Raw genomic sequence first — 22,052 nt, forward strand, 5'->3', positions numbered from 1 at the left:
CATTCACAGATACAGTGTCAGCATCGTTGTCAATATCGCTGTTGTGAGCCCGGCCATAGTCCAATGTGGTGTCACGTGATTCAGTGTTGACATTCTGCTGACAGTCTGCACGTGCAGATCGAGAACCCCGTCGCCGTTCTGACTGTGTCACACAATCCTTGTTGATGTGATATGTGAAAACTTGATCATCAATAATCAGTTTATAATAACGCAGATCAGATCTACGATTTTCTTCTCTGGCTTTCGTCATCCTAGGTTTGTGTTTTTTACTCGTTTTCTCTGACTAATCTCTATAAATAATGGATAATCATTGAAAACCTGATCATCAATAATCAGTTTGTCATGGAGCAGAACAGACCTGTTATTTTCTTCTCTGGCTTTCGTTATCATAAGTTTGAGTTTTTTTCCCTGACCAATCTCGATAAGTCATCGGTGACTTATCCTTAATGATCTCACGCACTACATTCTCCGTCATCACTTGTTTCGCCCTTCGAAAGGCCTGGCTACCCCGTAGAAGATAATATTGAATCGTCTGCTCTGATTCTCCAGATTTGTTTGTTTGCCGTTTAACGCCGCACTCAGCAATATTCCAGCTATATGACCGCGGTCTGTAAATTATCGAGTCTGGACAAGACAATACAGTGACTGACATCATAAGCATCGATCCATGCAATTGGGATACGATGACATGCATCAACTAAGACAGCAAGCCTGACCACCCGATCCCGTTAGCCGCCTTTTACGGCAAGTCTGGGTTGCTGAATGCTTATTCTTCCCCGGATCTTCCCGGGTGATTCTCCAGCTAATCTACCTTATCTTCCCTTCAGTCTAGAACAGCATAGACGGTGCTAAGCAAGTGACTGTCGGTCATGTAGAAAATAGTAACAGGCCATTGCTTCACAACAGGAGGCGACATGTGTCGCCCAGTCGTCCATGAACTGGTTCACTGTGGCTGTGGCATGGCGACAGTTTTTCCGCAGAAGTTCACGGGCACAATACCTGTGCTCGGGTATTAAACCCAACTCACTGACTCATTCAATTTCCTTTAAGAATCATTTGATATATTTTGGGGGAGTGACAATTTCTAGAGCAGACATGCCTGTCGTCGTGGGTTTCACCAAAGGACTTGCATCAATTTGGGCTTTTCTCTCACATTCAGCTGACACCATATTGTTAGCCCATACTGTTTTAAAAAAAGTTACAATTCTAAAAATATTTCCCTCAGAACCTTGAGGTTTATCATGAACATACAACAGTGGGACGATGTATTACTAACGTTATTCGAGTGACGAAGGCGTTTTAGGCTGATCATCAGCTCAGGGAACTTGCCCCCTCTACACGCAGCCCAGACAGCGAATGGGACTTCTCCCAGGAAGCGCTGCCTAGTCAAACCCACACAGAACATTTCGGAGAATGTGAAGACTCCCCAACATTGCAGCCTTCTGCATTACCCAGATTGTCAGAAGGGCTGTATTCCTGGTAGCAAACCCGGTTACTCTCCCAATGTCAGTCCACAGATTGGGAGGTAACAAACCTAAGGCACTGAGAACAATGGGGAGTCGGACAACTTGGTACTTGGGGTGCAAGCGTGACATTTCGAAAGCGAGGTCCGCATATTTGCCATGTTTTTCCTGAATCTTGTCAATCAGATTAGTGTCAAAAGGGACAAAAAATTCAGGACAAAAGGACAAAATCAGGTTTGTTGGCCTGGATCCGTCTGAGGCTGTATACGGGCCTATTCCAAAAGATTTTGTATTTACCATTTTCCATGACGCCCTCTACATATTCTGGTTCGAACAATTGGTGGACCTCTGTGTCAAAACCACAAGCATCGCGAAGACGGTAATAAAAGGATCGAGCTACACCATCATGTCACTTAAGATACTGTGTTTGTGCCAAAGCTGGGTATCCACTGACAATGTATTTGACAGTTTCATTAAATTCATTACATAATCTACACTTTATAATTACATTTTGATGCAAAATCACACATTGACGGTTTCGAGTGGGAAGTGATTTGTCCTGAGCAGCGAACAGAAGGCCATCTGTTTCACTTTTCAGGCCAGCCGACTTTATCCAAGCAAAGGACTTTACGGGTTTGCTGATACTCTCAACACACTGTATATGAACTCGATGCAGTAGTCGTTTAGATAGCCTCTCCCTGTCTGGGCCGATTTGATATGGCACATCGCTTGGTTGACACTCATCAACAAAATATACGTTGACATTGAGATTATGTCCCACATCCTTGGCTCGTTTAAGAAACAGCGGAATGCCCTGTTTTTATCATGATTCTTGACATGCTTCACAAGAGGATCATCAGAAAAATAAATGTGTGCAAAAGTGTACAAAACAATTCTATCATGAAGAGCCTCTACGTTAATCAAACCACGCCCTCCCATTATGACTGGTAAATATAAGCGATGGAGGGAAGAGGGTGATGGGATCTATTGTCTGACATGATTCTTCGTGTGAGGGTGTCAATACCCTCCATTTATTGTTTCGTCAACAACTCCGAAAGAATACGAAAAGACGAGTCAGCATATGTGTTTATGGTTTTGACGTTCAGCTCTGAACTCCAGATTTTTTAAAGTCTTCATTTGTACCCGTCCTAAGTTTTTCTTTGATACAGGCATTCTGGAGGTTGCCCCAAACCTGCATCCCTATGTTCGTATAAGTCTTCACCAACCCATGCTTGTCGTAAGAGGCGACTAACGGGATCGGGTGGTCAGGCTTGCTGACTTGGCTGATACATGTCATCGTATCCCAATTGCGTGGATCGATGCTCATGATGTCAATCACTGGACTCCACTGCAATCCAGACTCGATTATTTACAGACCGCCGTGATACAGCTGGAATACTAGTGAGTGCGGCGTTAAACAACAAACAAACAAACAAATCGTTTAGGTCTTACCTTCCACGAGATGGTCAATAACTCCTCCCCCACGTAAACTGACTGATTCCCCCTCTTCTACTTTGCCACGTTCCAGAAGTTGGATTTTGCATATGTTCAAATCCGAATCCAACGATCGTGCATATCCATGGCCCGTGTATAGAAATGTCTGACCTTCGGTACAATAGCACGCTACAATAATGCAATATTCATGTAGCGAGCGATTTATATGACACATTACGAACGTGCGCTGAATTAAAGACACCTATCCTGTTAACAAATAACCACATTTTAGCATGGGAGTCGGCCCTTCGTGCATGCTTCTGTTTCCATGTCACAGCATCCGAGCTGATGCAGCATATTATCATGACACATTTTTAAGTCGATCATGGTTCATGGGGCATGTTAAACCTAAACGTAGTCATTATACAATTAAACTGAATTCAATCCCATCCAATTTGACAGTAATAAAACCATGATTCAGTGCCAGCCACCACAACACACTTGTCAAACTCACAAACACCACAAACAATTCCTCTTTTTACCGAATACGTGCTTTCAACTATAAAACATTGAATGTGGACACAGTAAAACACGATAAAACATCATGAACATATGGATCAGTGTGATGCTTACCGACCAGCTCCGTGTCGTCCCGTGTTCCATCACTCAATGGCTTCACACTATGTACCAGAACAGAGATTTAACATGTTCCATCACTCAATAGCTTCACACTATGTACCAGGAGAGAGATTTAACATGTTCCATAACACCATGGCTTCACACTCTGTACCAGGACAGAGATTTAACATGTTCCATCACTCCATGGCTTCACACTATGTACCAGGACAGAGATTTAACATGTTCCATAACACCATGGCTTCACACTATGTACCAGGACAGAGATTTAACATGTTCCATCACTCAATGGCTTCACACTATGTACCAGGACAGAGATTTAACATGTTCCATCACACCATGGCTTCACACTCTGTACCAAGACAGAGATTTAACATGTTCCATCACTCAATGGCTTCACATTCTGTACCAGGACAAAGATTTAACATGTTCCATAACACCATGGCTTCACACTCTGTACCAAGACAGAGATTTAACATGTTCCATCACTAAATGGCTTCACACTCTGTACCAGGGCAGAGATTTAACATGTTCCATCACACCATGGCTTCACACTCTGTACCAAGACAGAGATTTAACATGTTCCATCACTCTATGGCTTCACACTCTGTACCAGGACAAAGATTTAACATGTTCCATCACACCATGGCTTCACACTCTGTACCAGGACAAAGATTTAACATGTTCCATCACTCAATGGCTTGTGTGTGAAAATCTAGACGCTCATTGGTCTGAGCACTCGCTGATTTCCCTCTCGCTGCATCCAGACCGAGGCTTCATTTGTTTGTTAAATCGCGACTACACCGCAAGACGACCCAAGGTATTCTCGGGTTCCGAAACATTTAAACGGAAATTATTTCATCTTAAGTTTGAAATAAATATCTTAATATAATATGGAATGTCATTTGTTAAATAACGGTCGGTATTCAACATAGATTTGTACTGTACATAGTAATTACATTTCCAAGATAGTTCCAGTGAAGAACGCCAGTTTTGATACAGGCTATCTGATACCCTTTGCTGAAATTCATTTAGGAATAATGTTATATCGCCGATTTCTTGTTGTAACCAGACCCGTCAAAAAACTAAGCTGAACAAAATGTTTTTAATTGCTGAAGCCCATGTCCCCCTTCCCACCTCATCAAGGGATTTTAGCATTAAGAAGGCTTGACGAGGTAATCTGTGAGTGTCAAGATGAAGACCAATATTTTACCGCTCTTGTCATATAGATAGACTGGGAGAGACTTCCACACTTCCAAAGTACAACATTATAGGGTGTTTTCTTAGAGAGACGAAATTACCATTTACATTATTAATTAATTTGTTGTAAGATGTACTTCAGCTCCGTAGCACAAGATCGGAACGATAACACTGTCTAATATTTAAAGGCATCTTGAAATGATAGGCATCCATTTTTCTTTTGATAGAAGTGGTTGAATCTGATTGATTTGTTTGGCCACTGAAGGCCTTACTCCACGACGACTTGGGGGTGAAAACTGTTCCTAAATATTTATAAAAATTCACAACTTCAATTTTTTCTCCTTTGAAATAACATTTTTCGGAGCTTTTCAATATTCAACCTCGTCGAATTTAGATTTACTTTCATTCCAGCGGTTACACAGACATTTTCAAGAACTGTCCGCAACAGACGACACATCGTCTGCGTGTAATAATGCAGGTAAATGTAGTACCCCAGGACTAATACATAAGACTTGACCAGCATTTCTTTCAAACATCACTGTGAGTTCATTTAAAAAGATAATAGAAAGTTTTGAGCTCAAAACACATCCATGATGGATGCCGACATTACAGGTGAAATAATCAGAAAGACCATCCTTCATTCGAACACATGACGATAAGTTAGAGTACATCGTTGCTAGAATCGAAGAAAGTTCCCATTTATCCTACTCGATTTAAACATTTTTTAAAGAATGTTGTGGTTTACTCTGTCGAAAGTCTTCGAACAGTCGGTAACGATGCAGTAAAATCTACCCTTGGTCTTTGTGACGTAGTTCTGTACAGTAGCTTGAGGAGTAAATATTTGGACTTGGGTGGAGTATCCTGGCCCAAAACCTGCCTGTGTGTTCCTTGAGATATTGTTATTGTCACACCAGGACTGGGGACGTCTGTCTAGAATGGAAGTCAATACCTTACATAAAGAATGATATTCACCTGTAATTATCTGGTTCATCCTTATTACCTCCCTTGAATGTGGGACGGTTATCCCCTTTCCCCATACCTCTGTAAAAACTAACGAGTAAAGGATTATGTTGAACAATTTTTTAAAATTGGTGCCAATATAATGTATTGTTGATTTCCTAAACTCACTTTCTGGCCCTGGAGATTCATTATTTTTTAAATTATGACTTATTCATCAGTGAAAGGCATGTAAAATTCATCACATATTTCTTTGATTTCAGATATCGATTTATTTCTTGACAAAAGTTTCACATAAACCTACAATGTCATACTCATTGAGAAATTCTTTGAATTGCGATCAGATGTGTATTTATATAATCCTTCTATTAGGGCTGGGACGAGTCCAAATTTACTACCCGGGTACCCACCCACCTATTACCCGACCCTACCCGCGTACCCACTGTTGGTCTCAAGAGATAGGTACAAAATGTCCGATTTGGAATAGTTTGACTGTAGCCCTGGACAAAATGTATTTAGATACACGTATGAATCGATCCGGTCATGCATACACTGACGTTGACTGAAGTTTTATCTTTATTTAAACATATGAAAGTCTTGGTGCATAGTCAGAAAGAAATGCGAACATTAGTGACTTGTAGTGTAACTATATAGTTCCTGGTAGTCCTGTGGGTATCCGGGTCCTTCTCAGTACTAGGTTGCTGTTGTTAGTCGATGTCTTGGTTGGACATTCGTGACCAACTCGTGTTATTCCGGGACAAGCCGAATAGCGACTCGTGCTCCTCTCGTGGCCATTTTTGCGACTGTGTTCCGTTTATCGCCAAACGGGCATACCTAAAAGAACTGTCAACTTGTTGCGTACTGATTCACGCATATTTCCTCTATACATCAGAAATATTTCAGATGCTATATAAAACACATCGGAACATACAGTATCATACAGTATGATTGAACACATTTAACTGTATCTTGGGTAGAGTTTTAAATGCAAGACATATGTAAAATTAAAATATTTTCCTGAGGGATTCGTTGTCCGAAGTACTTGAAGTCTGATTGTACACCATGAAAAACCAATTCACGGCAGCTTTGAGGGAATCGTTTTCGTAACAGCGCTTTCCACAAAGGTATTCTTTCAGTTCAGGAAACAGGTGGAAATCACTTGGGTCTCTGTCTGGCGAGTATGGGGGTTGAGTAAGCTCTTCCAACCCACTTTGTCGCACAGCAGCCTTTGCAATAGGTGCGTGAGGCATTGTCATGAAATAGTAGAACTCCAGCAGTCAGCATTCCTCGCCGCTTTTCTTTGATAGAATATCTCAGGCGATGAACAAAATAAGTATAGTAGGCACTGGTAATCGTCTTTAGACTTTCTAAGTAATCAACAACGATCACACCTTTTTGCATCCCAGAATACAGTGGTCATAACTGTCTTCATTGATTTTGAAGGCTTGAATTTCTTTAGTGCCGGAGAAGCAGAATGGTGCCATTCTATGGATTGACGTTTTGACTCGTGGTCTTGGGGAGTACTTCTTTCTAAAGTCAAAAACTTCTCGGTACTCGTTCTTTTCCATTTCTGTGTCCATTTGGACCCCTATCACGTTCAACTGGCTGTCACTAATATACAAACGTCCTCAACAGACCAAATACACAAGCAATGAACTACTCACACACTGTACTGCATTGACTAGTTCACTTTGTTATGCCCCATAGTTGAAAGTTAGTCAGACTTAGAATTTTTTGACCAGCACACGTATTTCATCCCAAACGCAAAAATCACGCGACCTATGTATTCTTACTTCTGTTTAATTGGCTTTCGGATTATTTACTTCCTCATCATGTGTCCTCTGTCCATCGTGTTACAGTATTATCCTTCTGTTGTTATAATGTAACCTACTCATGTTAATCTCTCTTGTATGCAATTGTTGTCACTGTTATCCTCCACCTACCATATACATATATAGTCTGTGCCATGTTCATTATTCAGACTTGTTTGACATAAGGATCAAAACCGAAACGTCGCTATTACAGTAAAAGAAGGGAGTTGTTATCTATAAATTGTGTCTACTTTGAAAGACATTCTGGTGTCCCCCCGCCATGATATTGCTGGAATGCTGCTAAAAGCGACGTAAAACCATACTCTCTCTCTCTCTCTCTCTCTCTCTCTCTCTCTCTCTCTCTCTCTCTCTCTCTCACACACACACACACACACACACACACACACACACACTCACACATTCACTCATACTTTGTAAGACGGTTCCTGACTGAAAAAAAGTTGTGGAAAGATTTTTTAGCTCAGAGAAAAAAACAGAGGTTCGATTCCTTACATTTCTCAGTATCGCATCTCGGAAGTTCTTGAATACTCTCGTTGTGATTGAGTACGTGTTTGTAGTTTTACGCCTCGCTCCTTTAAATATCAGGTGAATACATATAGACACCTTACCGTGGGAACCTGGCCTTCTAGATGTGTGACGTGCGTCCCCCATGTACAGATGACTTGGCATTCATTGCCTGTGAAAGAGAAACACAATAAAACATTATCTCTGCTGTCGAGGCAACCCAACAAGAAGGCGCTGTGCAGGGCAGATTTAATCACACCCTGACAGGCTTGTAGCTTCGAAGTCGAGCATCTAAAAACATGGAGTAGGCCATAGTTCGTGACAAGAATGGCGAGTTTAGCGTCCATGATGGAAGATGTTATCAATATAAAAGATTTGGGTTGCTGGAGAGCGATATATTTCCCAGGCACTCGGATCTACTCGGGTTAATCCGCCGTGTTCATAAAACCTCGGGTAACAAGGTTTACGACATGATCTCAATGTAATTTCTACACCACCAGATATAGGTGTGAAATGATGGCATGTTTGGAAGATACGTTACTGTATGCTCAGCAGGATGAGATATAAACTTCGATCTGAAGTAAAAGGAAATAAAACCCTTTGGGCAGGTATATAAAGAAGAATAAACAGAATACAAATCTGAAGGAGAAAAACAAGTAAGAAGGGAAAGAAACAGAAGAAAAAGAAGGAAGAGCAAAAGAAGGAGCGGAAGAAGGAGCAAAAGAAGGATGAGCAAAGCAGAAGAAGCAGATCTAGAATTAGAGTGAGTGAGTGAGTTTGGTTTAACGCAGCTTTTAACAGTATTCCAGTTATATCACGGCGTGTCAGCTTAATGTGGGAGGAAAGCCCGAAGTGATGCAGGTCTAAGACGTTTAACACTTCGGTTAAACCTACGAGCACGTGTATGGTGCTGACAAACCTAGAAACATAATTGGGGCGGACCGGGATTCGAACCCACAATCATAGGTTTCTGGCGTGCCCAAGGGACGCAACTCTGCACAGCGATCTACAATGAGAAGCAGGAAGACAAGAAGTAGACAGACTGGGAGAAGAAGAATTCATGATATACTAACAAATATATCCCAGTCACATATATATATCATAAACATAAACATGTATTTCTAAATCACTATCAAATAGTGTCGATACCAGGTAATTTGAGAAAAGGTGAGCGTATCCTGCCCAAAACGTTGCACCCGTCACAAACACAGGCAAAGGCAATTTCATCAGACACCATTTTTGCCACTGATGCGTCAAATTTGGAAATGTCTTTCCCATGTTACCATAAAACTGTTTGAAGTCGAGAGAACCACGTGGTCAATGTCCCGTTTCCGAACGTGTAATAGACCATCGGGCGTAAAAGGCAAAATAATGATGAAAATTATCTTCTTTTCCTGATATTATTTTTGAAAAAAATAGTATTCAATATTATCGATAATGTTTTGCTCCCCCCTCTCTCTCAGTGTACTCAATGTTCCTGAAGCTAGAAACATAATGAGGGCATAATGAAACAATGAATCTGGGATGGGAACCCGCGGTCAGCAGATTCTGGCACGACTAGGTGCCACAACTCTGCACTGCTTCAGAATCAATCTCAATTATGACAGACAGACAGACAGACAGATTGTTTGTTTGAGTCTCACCTCACAAAAATAATTACATAAATACATATAAAAGGACATCAAAGTGAGCCACTCGTTAAGGGTTACGGGAGATATAAAATATATCACAGTATGTACAGGATAAATATATTGGTGTAAAAGGGGTATGAAAATATACTACCCGTAACTAGCCATATAAAATGTTTTTTCTTCGTTGGAGAATTAAAAAGCGGGCTTTGGCTGTAAAATATACATAGTATTTAAAAAGTACAATAAGTTTATCAGTATTGCATAACTCTAGAAAGTTGGGATAGCTAAAACTCACCTTTTCGTATAAACTTTCACGCAAATCATCGCACACAGGGCAATCAAGCAATACATGACATTCATCTTCAATACTTTCCTTACACTGAAAACACACTCTTTCATTCACATTCATATTCGTATATCTGCCTGTTTCCAACTTCAGAGGAGAAGTACCTGATCTAAATTTGGAGAAGGCAGAGCGGTAAGAACGAGGCATATACATACTTACATAACTTTCACATCCATACCCATCTTTAAACAGTCTATACGTACGTAATTTGTTACCACCCGTTCTTCCGCCAGGCTTGCATAACAGTTCATTCCAATCAGACACATACTTTCCCATGCAAATATCTTGCACACGTACAATTACACTTTTCACGCCAACATTCTCAGAAATATTCAGACCCCATTCGTTCAGCTTTGCCCTCACACGAAAATTCCAGTTTTTCACACGTGCACCAGCATAACGTTCAGACCGCATAAAAACATACTTATTCAATCTAAGGGACATTTTAGTAAAACGACAATACTTCAAACAATACACATCCACTGTCTAACTATCGGAGGAATCCATCCCATATCTCCATTAACAGCAACATTTGGAGCGTATTTACCCGACCCTAAGAAAAATCTCAAAGCACGATGGTGAACGGCTTTACAGAAGAAATGTCACGATGACCCCAGATAGATGCCCCATAACTCAAGACTGGCCAAACCATCGTATCATACAATTTGGAATAAGGTTTGCATACCTCCAATTGCCTTATATTTACATATAAGAAGACCTCATGCTCTGTTAGCCGATTTAGCTGCTGCTTTTGCCATAGCATTGTAGTCAAGATGTTCCGTGAGCAGTAGGCCTAGATAATTATAACAATCAACAATGTCTAAAACAGAGTTACCAATATTTTAAAAAGCTGTTATGTCAATGAATACGTACATCTTTGCGTGAGTGTTTTACAACGCGGTCGGTAATATTCTGTTCTGATCTACGATCGTCGTCCGATAACAGCCGATCCGTCACGTCACCCGTTGTTATCACCAGATGTTAGTTCCCGGCGTAATGGTCGCCTCGTTTGACTAAGATTCGCCTCGGTGGCAATACAATAAACAATCACTCACAGAATTATATATTCCCGGACACTCCAAGTAAGATTATTCTTTTAATGGAATAAATTAGATTCACTAAACTGAGCCGCTTTGGTGAAACTAAAATCTTGAATTCTGTCAGCGGTCGTTCATAATATCAACCACTGTTTTCTTGTGGCCCAGATTCGAGTATTTTAGACTGCGTTAAACAGCCTTCACTGACAAACACACACTTGGATAACGTTCGCCATTGTTCGCCCCAACCGAGCCTTTGATTTTTTAAATAGGCAATTATCCAAATTATCAATAGCTGACACATGATGATTCTACAGGTTCAGATCAAGGAAGGCGAGCATAGGGTAACATATGGTGTACGCTCAGTGCACGACCGGCGGCAAAGACAGAACATGTTCAAATGAATGTGTGTCACGTGACCGCACACTATGTAACAGAGGACCACGTGGCATCACCGATATCCTACATCTTATGCTTTATATTGTTTGAGGGATTTAAATACCAAAACGTATTATGATTCAACCGGGCATAACAGTGAGTTAGTGAGTCAGAGATTGAGTGAGTGAGTGAGTTCGAATCCCAGACCTTCCGCCCTTAACCAGTAGACCACGGAGGCGGTCTCACATCGAGAATGTGCAACATATACAAGTGGAAATATGGGAATATTATTTCTGCGGGTAATGTATGGGCTACCCTACTCAAAACCCAGAATAAGGAGTACCTGTCCATCGTGAAGGAAAGCTGTAAGTCTCGGAATTATCAATCTTGCTGATTGTGCTTGATGTTCGATCACAACAGACGAGATACAGGAAGTGATATATTTAAAGCCGGAGGTATTATTACTGTTATATATTTAAAGCCGGAAGTATCATTAGTGTGATACATTTAAAGCCGTAAGTATTATTACTGTGATACATTTAAAGCCGGAGGTATTATTACTGTGATATATTTAAAGCCGGAGGTATTATTACTGTGATATATTTAAAGCCGGAGGTATTATTACTGTGATATATTTAAAGCCGGAAGTATTATTACTGTGATACATTTAAAGCCGGAAGTATTATTACTGTGATATACTTAAAGCCGGAAGTATTATTACTGTGATATATTTAAAGCCGTATTACTGTGATATACTTAAAGCCGGAAGTATTATTACTGTGATATACTTTAAGCCGTATTACTGTGATATACTTAAAGCTGGGGGTATTGATAATGTGATATATATTGAGGTCTTTTTAATTCAGAATGCATTGATCAACTGGATAAAATTGACCAGACTAGCCCGAGAAAATATAAAGAAGCTGAAGCTGGGAACACTATGCGTTACATGATAGCCTTGTATCTCAGATAACATAGGGAGGGAGGAGTTCCTCGGTCGCTCATTCATTCTAGTATATTTGTTACGTGTGAGTTTTCTTTGCTTAGACAGGAGCTTAACATACTGTGTTTCAAATGAAGCAGGGTTAAAAGATTATCTGTTGACGTAATCGCTCTAAAGGGAATATGGAGCCCAACCGAACGCGCATCTACACACACACACCGTACCGTTGTCACTCAAACTTCCGACATTGATTCAGAAAGAGGTATTAATCTATTATTATTAGCTTCCGTGGTGATGCGGCGTCAAATCAACCGTCTTAAGGTGGTTATTGTGATTTGAACCCTCTGGTTGACCTGTCAGAATATTTTGTTTCACGTTTGTCAGCCAGATTCCAGTTATACCACGGTGGCCCTTAAATAAGCGAGAGTAGGCAAGGACAAGTGGTTGATAGCATGAACAACGATCTATGCCTGCGGGGTAAACGAAACACAACCAGTAACAGAGCTGGATGACTGAACTGCTTTAGGTCGTCTTGCCAGAAGAATAAAGACAAGAATCCCCACAAGACATATGTGAGTAAATGAATGTTGTTGCTCGCGCAGTCAACAGTATTCCGCATCCTCGATTATCGAGGGTGCCATGATATTATCAGCATTATATTAAGATAAATACCCTGGATCCGTAACAGCTTCGTATTGATCCTTGTCAAACAAACTGTCCAATCAAATCACGCCCATGCGCGAGAGAAAGTATGTGCGGTATAAGTGATAGCGGAGAATGTGTTTGTTTGTTTGTTGTATAACGCCGCACTCACCGATTTTCCATCTGTATGACGGCGGTCTGTAAATAATCGAGTCTGGATCAATAAACGTTATCAAAACGTTACTAGGATAAAAACAGTTGACGAAACACTGCAAAAATAAGGTCCAAAACACAACTATGATACCCGTATCACACACATCACCCTCGAGTAATCATTTCTTGTATGTTCCATTTTAGCCACAATCAAACATAGGTCTAAACCTTTCGTTTGCCCGGCAGTTTATTTTTCCCCGCCCTGAAGGCGGGGAAGTATACGGGAAACGTTAATTTTGTAGCATGTATGTCGACATGTTGGTTTATTTGAAATTTCAAGCCACGCATTTACGGAAACAAAACCTACAAATCATGTGCGTGGAATGTTGATGCTATTCTTTTCCAGCAATAAGAGATACTTCAAAATCGTCTTTATGTAGTTAATTGATGCATCTGACCGTTTCTGGTCATTAGCTGACATTTTTAAACCATTCATGTGTATTCCGATGTCCCTTTTACCTCAAGGACTAATTTTCTGATTTTCACGGTGTATACAAAAGAAGAACTGTACTCCGGAGATCGCAAATAACAGCAATCTGAATATGCTTATTCATGAACAACGACGACATCTCAATTTAAATGTAATATGGCTGAATTCCACATTCTACATACCACACTTTTGATTGTTTGGATGCTCATGTTCACTGGAAATATTTAGAATAGTTATATTCCGTATTTTAAATTAACCCAGTCCCCCGTGTTGTTACCCTGTCTGGCGCTCGGTATTAAGGGGCTAAAACAAGGACTGGTCGGCTCGGATTCAGAATACTGTGTCTGAGTGGGGTATTCATGTCAAACTGCGGCATGGTATCTCAGTGAGCTAGCACTCTAAATCGGCATCAGTCCGGACTAGTACAAGCAGCCACACAAACACACACACGTACATGCACGTCGCTATATATGTGCAATAATCTTGGACGCGACGTTAAACCCCATTTAACCTCACCTCACCATCATGTTTTCTAGTTCCACACCACTCACTCACTCAATACTCACAGCGTACTGTTATATCCAAACTATCCTCTTCGCATCCTCATGTTGAATCCGGGTAAGAATAGATCCCCAACAACCCATGTTTGTCGTCAGAGGCTACTACAAAAATGCTTGAATGAGTGTCACTGTCCTCATACTCCCACGTAGGAGATCTTTGTCGTCATGTCAGCCACAGAGTGTCTGGTCCAGACCGCCATCATACTTTCAGGCAGCCGTCATATAGATGGACAATATGTTACCGAGTGCAGCTCACATTACAGTGACATTCCAACATCAATGGGGACTTCAATCGCGGAGGCGCCTCATTTTTTTAAATAAACCATGACAGCCGACCTCTTCTCATGAACTTTAAGTATGGATTTCATTAATGAAAGTTTAAATGATGTCCAGGATGTTGATGGGGGGGGGGGGGGGGGGGTCTGTAGATTACGGGAATATTACATCGCCACTCCCTACTATACACATCCGTGGTATAATTCACGATGTTGAAAGCCAAAGTTAATCAATAAGATTAAAACCTTGGGGATTCGAACCCGAATCTTCGGCGTGACGGGCTCCCACTGTAACCTCTAGGCCCCCTTCGCATGGATATTTATGTAGAAACTGTTATTTTTAAATGGAAACTCGTTGGCTTTCAGACAAGTGAACTTCTGACGATACGCGACATTTTCCTGAAAGTGATAAAACTATGCTGTCAGTGACGTCAAGTAGTGCACATCTATTCTAGTTGGAGTGGGATTTACTAGGTTATTGAGGAAAGTCCAAAGAGACACGTCTACCTCGAGCATGGGCATGGTGCTGCCACAATAACCATCGTGGAGATTCGAACCCAACTTCACATGGCAGGGCCACCCGTGCCAACATTTAAAGAAAGGTAAAAATCCACAACGTCTATCCTGTCTTTATCACGTGAACCTGTAAATAATCGTCTCCCGCACGTTGAGACCCATGAAGATTCCGGGGTAGAATAGGTCTTCAGCAACCCATGCTTGACGTAAAAGGCGACTAATGGGATCGGGTGGTCAGGCTCGCTGACCTGGTTGATGCATGTCATCGATCCCATCGATGAGTGCGGCGTTAAACAACAAACCAAACAACTAACCGGTGCGTTGAGTGAGTTGGGTTTAAAATCTGTCGCCGCTTAAACTGTATTTCAGTACATAACGAGGCGTCAGCTTCACGTGACAGGAGCACCTGAAGAGATTCAGATTTCAGACGTCTGCCACCGTTGCGAAACCCATTGCACGAATATTACGCAAATAAACATAGACACGTAAGCAGGGCGAATGTTGGATTCGAACCCACGATCATAGGTTTCTTAAGGGATCAAGGGACGCAACTCTACACGACGAATTCCTACCCAATGTGAAAAGCGTACGCACCAGGAGAAAACGTTATGAGGAAACAACTGTTGTTCGTCTCTTTTAAAGTACATTATTTATGCCTGTGAAGGGATACTTTGTGAAGATGTCTAATCGTTGTACTACTACTACAAGCTCCTTGCAGCGATAGGCCGTTTCATCGGCTACTCGTCACAGCGCCCTACTGTTCTGGCCACCTACAACCATGCATGGAGTTGAACCGGCAATCTCTTTACCGTCTTGTTTACAAACAACTGATGGCTGTCGTGACACATAAAAAAACCCAACATCTTCATTGTTGGCTTGTTGGTTTGGCCATTTTAAAATTCTATGCACTTTCTGCTATCGCGCAATTAGTCAAGTGAGAATGCAAGTTGTTGCTTTGAAGTCTGCAATCTCGAACCAGGAAATATGTTTATTATATGGATCGAACCAATATGATTAAACAAAGAAACGAAATATTAAGAAAGTCATAAACCCTTTTCCAGATTCACTATCTTGGCTTTCACGCATATATTTTTACAAGCATAAAGTTGTCCCTATATGTCACATTTTGGGTTTGAGGGAAAACGTTCAAGATTTTTGTAATGGCCTCTTGTACACTGGTGGCAGCGGCAAAGAGACCACTCTCCTACCCAGGGTTCCTTGCGGTCAAACTAGTACCTCTAACGTAGGCCTGCAGAGTGTGGTGATTTGTCACATCGTTCACAGACCGTTCATCAAATTACAAAATGTTTCTCACCGGTTTCGTTTGTAAAAGTCTGCACTTTCATTGAGAACATATGCTAAGACGTTTAAGACTATTTTCATTTGCGTAATAATCCGTCGTTTACATGGTGGCACGGTTCCACGTGCAGACAAGGAAGCCCGTGAGATCACTGGCGATACGGTCATATTGCAATCTCATTAAAATTAGATCTAGGTTCTCGCTGCCGTTTGTTTAGCGATAGCGAGAACTAAGATCTGATTTTAATGAGATTGGTGTTTCAGAACGTGGACTTAGCAACTCATGATGTAACTTCCACCATTTCTGGCTGGCAAGGCTCATCATACTGCTACCCACCTGTAGATCATATAATCACAGGTGAATTCTCTAGTATTGACAAAAACAAATAACATTCAAATATGGACTAAATATCGTGAGCAGCCTCATACCAATAGGGATCACAACTTTAAAATCATTATGGATGCTGTCGAAGCATATGCCAATAAACGGGCCCAAAGGTAAGAAGCACCTGTTGAACGTACTTCAGAGTGGGTTAAAACAGTGCGTGATGTTGTCATTGGTAGAACTTGAAAAGAGGAAACGGAATAAAAACAATCTGTCCCAGCCAGCTGACATCCATAGTCTGGATGCCCTACGTGAAAATTGTGTAGTAGTCCCACTGACAAGGCCTCAAATCACATCGGACTGCTCTATTTCAGAATGGGAGAGATTGTTTGCAAACACGGGAAAAGTCCTGTTAGCTTGTGGCAGTACATGTGTATAATGCTTTGTCGTCACTGCGCCCGAGTGTGCAGTGATACCGGGAGACATTCGTCACCACTCGCCCCTTTCCGTGACCTGCAAGAAGATCGCTATTCGGCTTGTTCCGGAATAACACGAGTTGGTCACGAATGACCGGGAGAGAAACGAAGGCGTCACGCGCTGGGATGGAGCTTGATGCGCGCTTGATGCGCATACAGGATAGACTAGGATAACAGGAGTGTGTTCCAAGTGTTCGTCCATCCGCTCGGTTTTGTTGAGCGTAAAATTGATAAATGACGTCAATCAAAATACACCCCTTTTTTCACTGTTTAGATAAAATATTAAACCTAGATCTGCAAACAAATATGCCGAGGTCTCTTGAATCGGAGACATTGCCTGAGTCGCTATTCGGCTTGTCCCGGAATAACACGCGTTGGTCACGAATGGAAATATTGATTACAATGTCACTCTTGTGTTACTTCGGGTCAACCACTCGGTCATTTCCGTAACACCCAAGAACGCCTTTGCCAAGGTCGTATTCTGCTTATTTCTGAAGCTGGAATTAAGGCATGTCACTAAGTGCTAATATGTTGTGTTGTGTTGTGTCGCTGACTTCAATGATTGCATGTTAAGTACCCTGACGGCGTGGATCGATGCTCATGATATCAACCACTGGATTGTCTGGTTCAGGCTCGATTGTTTACAGACCGTTTTCATATCGCTGGAATACCAGTGAGTGCGGCATTAAATAAAAAACACGGCTCAAAGAGATAATCCAAATGCACGAAAGCAGAAAATAATAAATAGCTGATCCTTTTAAAATAAATTTGACGAAAATTGAACCTAATGCATACATATAGCATAACCCCCACCAACAATTTCTCAACATTTAATTTGATTTAATTGCACTTCTAATTCTGGATTTTCATTTAAAAACATCTTACTATCTCCATCGTATGTGAGATCAGTTGAATTCAATCACTAAAGCTGGCGTCTCGCAACACCGAACGCGCCACATTGATATACAGACTGTAACGCTTGAGCACTCGCGAATAAGCTGTGAATTCGGTTGCAATATGATTATTTTAATAGAAACATATACAACACACACACAGACACACACACACACGCGCACACACACAGGGGTTCGATCGATTTTCGCCTCGATTAATGAACGTGTTTGCAAGCTGTCATTGTTTTCATTCACGAAACGGGTGTGCTGTAAAACTCTGTATAGCCTCGCGAGGGCCTGCGAGATCACACAGATAGGAATACAACCGTGCTAAAAATATGTACACGTCCGGGATCCTTGCGTTCCCAATGATAAATTTATGCAACAACGTGCAGGCGAAAGAATATTTTGTATTGAGGTGAAGCGTATGATCTGTAAAAGAGATCGATACATTTGAAAAGTGGACTGTTTGCGCACTGGGTGCATTGTATTGTGACGAGTGTGAAGCCACTTACCTCCATTCTCAGCTGTGATCCAAACACGACGGAATCCGACGAGTCTTCATTCGGAATACCTCGGTTGATGCGCATGTCTTCTTCAGCTTCGACGTTAGTAGGCTCCCTTGAGATTGCCCGAATGAAAGCTTTGTTGCCTAGCAACGCTCAGCTCACCAAAACGATTCTCAGGCGAACGATGATTTGGATTGAAGCCTTGGTTACAAAGAAGCGATAGTACAGCTAAGAATATGTGTATTCTTATTATATTCTGGACCACCAGGGGAAGTTAATAATTAAAAACGCGTCTCTAAAATGGAACGTACTTCCTTGATAGTGAAGTCGCGATGATGGTTAATGACTGTTGTCATACGTATTTATGGTATTGTAGAGGTCGGGTGGCGATAAGTAATAGCTCTGTTTACCAATACTTATTGGTACTGCAAGGTTAACGAATGTGAACAGATGTGCAAACTACCTGTTAAAGCATGTAATAGGTCCTAAGAAGCATTCGGAATTCATAACTTTAAGAGTGCGCGTCTCTCTCTCTCTCTCTCTCTCTCTCTCTCTCTCTCTCTCTCTCTCTCTCTCTCTCTCTCTCTCTCTCTATCTGCGTGTGTATGTGTGTGTTTTCGGGGGTGGGCTGTTAAATGTTAAAGATTCCATTCAAGATGGTGGCGCATTCGATTTCGCCAGGGTAGCGGTAAGTAATGTTCTATGGGATAGTAAATGTGACGGAAGGGAGGTATGTTAATGAGGAATGTTGCTAGACGTTCGTCTGGTTGAGAGTGCTGTGTCGCACATACAAATCTGGTTAAACAATTTAGTCACTGAGTCTATCCATAAATCTTCAAGACCTCGTAGTTGGATCAATTTTGTCCTTACATATTGTGTGTCGTCAGTAAAATATGTCTGCATAATTATGTATGTATAATATATGTGCATGTACCCGTGACCGAGATAATAACGACGTTTTGTACAGGTAAGTGATTATTATTTTTATATACGGATATTGCACCCGTCTACCCCATATCACAAACGATAACGCATTCATTCTGTGTGTATCGGCAGCTGACTACTGAGTTAACTATATTTAAGCTGGTGTAAATTGTTTTAGTATAGTTTCGGTTTCATGCACTCATCAATATTCAAGCCATATAACAGGGGTCTGTAAATAATCGAATCGATCAGACAATCCAGTGATTGATATCACGAGCATCGATCTACGCAATTGGGATACGATGACATCAACCAAGTCAGCGAGAGTCTGACCACCCGACCCCTTTAGTCGCCTCTTACGTAAGTGAGTGAGTTTGATTTACGCCGCCTTTGGCAATATTCCTGCAATATCACGGCGGGGGACACCAGAAATGGGCTTCACACATTGTACCCATGTCGGGAATCGAACCCGGGTCTTCGGCGTGACGAGCGAACACTTTAAGCACTAGGCTACCCGACCGCCCGTCGCCTGTTACGACAAGCATGGGTTGCTGAAGACCTATTCTAACCCGGATCTTCACGGGTTTAAAGTAGGACTGGGACGAATCCAAATTTACTACCCGGGTACCCACCCCCCTATTACCCGACCCTACCCGGGTACCCGCTGTAGGTCTCAATAGGTAAGTAAAAACTGTCCGATTGGGAAAAGGTTGACCGTAGCTCTGATAAAATGTATTTAGATATATATATATATATATATATATATATATATATATATATATATATATATATATATATGAAACGATCTTGTGTATACACTGAAGACTGAAGTTTTCTTTTTATTCAAACATATAAAAGTCAGAAGGAATGGGCGTAGTAGTCAGGAAGAACATTGGTGACTTGTAGTTTAAACATAGAGTTTTAGATACTTTTTGTCATTAAATAATGTATAATAATAATACTAAACACAGGTCCGGGTAGTCCTGTGGGTACTCGTTTCCTCCTCAGTACCCACCCGACCCGAGTCACCCGTCCCAGCCCTAGTGTAAGGTTATGAGGTCGAGGAGTGCTGGTAACGAGACTTTAATTGGATACGCCGAACACAACGTGCAAATTCGGAATGAGATCAACCCTCTCGATGTACAGCTGTCTATGGGATGGGAAATGGCGAGTCGGGGTTTAAAGTATCAAGGCAGTGTCAGCTTTCTAACACATCAAAGAGACTTGTTTTATTTAATCTTATTTTATTTAGTTCAAAGACATCAACCAAACCGGATGGTGAACTTGCACTGTGGCCAGGCCATTGGAAATGTTAATGATAACTGGTGACATTTCCAGTGTACAGTGATATCACGTCGTCTCTTTATTCGGTGCATGTAGCCCTGGTAGGCAAGGTTTTGTCCGCCATAACTTGTTAGGTACAAAGGGAAGATTCACATGTACATTTCACCCGTGAAGATCCGGGTTGGAATTAGTTTTCAGCAACCCAAGCTTAGTGAGAGGCGACTGTGCTTGTCGTAAGAGGCGACTAACGGGATCAGGTGGTCAGGCTCGCTGACTTAGTTGATGCATGTCATCATATCCCAATTGATCCGGGTCCTCGGGTCAGGTGGGTACTGAGTAGGACCCGTGGTCACTCAGGTGATATATTGACAAAATTTCAAAAAAATCACTAATGTTCGCATTTCTCTCTGGCTACGGACTTAAATATTACATATTTGAGAACCGTGAAGATCCTGGGTAGAATAGGTCTTCAGCAACCCATACTTGTCGTAAAAGGCGACTATGCTTGTCGTAATGGGCGACTAACGGGATCGGGCGGTCAGGCTCGCTGAGTTGGTTGATACATGCCATCGAATTGCTCATGATATCAATCATTGGCTTGTCTGGTCCAGACTCGATTATTTTACAGACCGCCGTCATATAGCTGGAATATTGCTGAGTGCGGCGTTAAACAACAAACAAACAAACAAACAAACATGTTTGAGAAAAGAAAAAGCTTCAACTTCAGAGTATGCATGATCAGATCGTTTTATACATGTATCTTAATACTTCTTGCCAGGGCTCCGCTGAAACAATTCTCAATCAGACATTCTGTACCTACAGCTGGTACCCGGGTAGGGTCGAGTAATAGGGAGTAGGGTACCCGGGTAGTAAATTTGGACTCGCACGAGCCCAACATCGTGTCCCAATTGCGTAGATCGATGCTCCTGATGTCAAACACTACATTGGCTCGATTGTTAACAGAGCGTCGTCATATGGCTGGAATATTGCAGAGTGCAGCGTTAAACAACAAGCAATAAAACACGTACATTTGTTATTTTTCAATGATAGCAACTGATGCGGTAGACAGATGCTACAGCTATAAGCTAGGCATTATAAACACATGATACACGCGGTGAACACATGCCATTGATATTCACTCTATAAAACTATGGGGGCGGTCGGGTAGCCTAGAGGTTAAAGCGTTCGCTCGTCGCGCCCAAGACCCGGGTTCGATTCCCGACATGGGTACAATGTGTGAAGCCCATTTCTGGTGTCCCCCGCCGTGATATTGCCGGAATATTGCTAAAAAGCGGCGTAAAACCATATTCACTCACTCACTCACTCACTTAACTATGCCCATTCC

The 22,052-nt window shown here is 41.7% G+C and overlaps 1 protein-coding gene across 2 annotated transcripts in view; it reads right to left on the minus strand.

Moving 5' to 3' along the window:
• The window catches only part of LOC139455612 (uncharacterized), a 30,797-nt gene extending 12,228 nt beyond the window's left edge, over window positions 1–18,569 (minus strand). Inside the window, exons 1-2 of one of the 2 annotated variants that reach the window (XM_071237166.1) lie at window positions 18,506–18,569; window positions 8,131–8,198 (exon numbers count right to left, since the gene is read on the minus strand). The gene's annotated coding sequence lies outside the window, so the exon portion shown is untranslated. Of the gene's footprint in view, window positions 1–8,130; window positions 8,199–14,212; window positions 14,288–18,505 lie in introns of those variants that run through there. The other variant, XM_071237167.1, reaches the window with a different exon arrangement.
• Window positions 18,570–22,052: the final 3,483 nt, after the last annotated feature.

Source organism: Haliotis cracherodii, unplaced genomic scaffold (assembly GCF_022045235.1).
Source record: "Haliotis cracherodii isolate W230 unplaced genomic scaffold, xgHalCrac1.p SCAF_11, whole genome shotgun sequence".
Taxonomy (NCBI): domain Eukaryota; kingdom Metazoa; phylum Mollusca; class Gastropoda; order Lepetellida; family Haliotidae; genus Haliotis; species Haliotis cracherodii.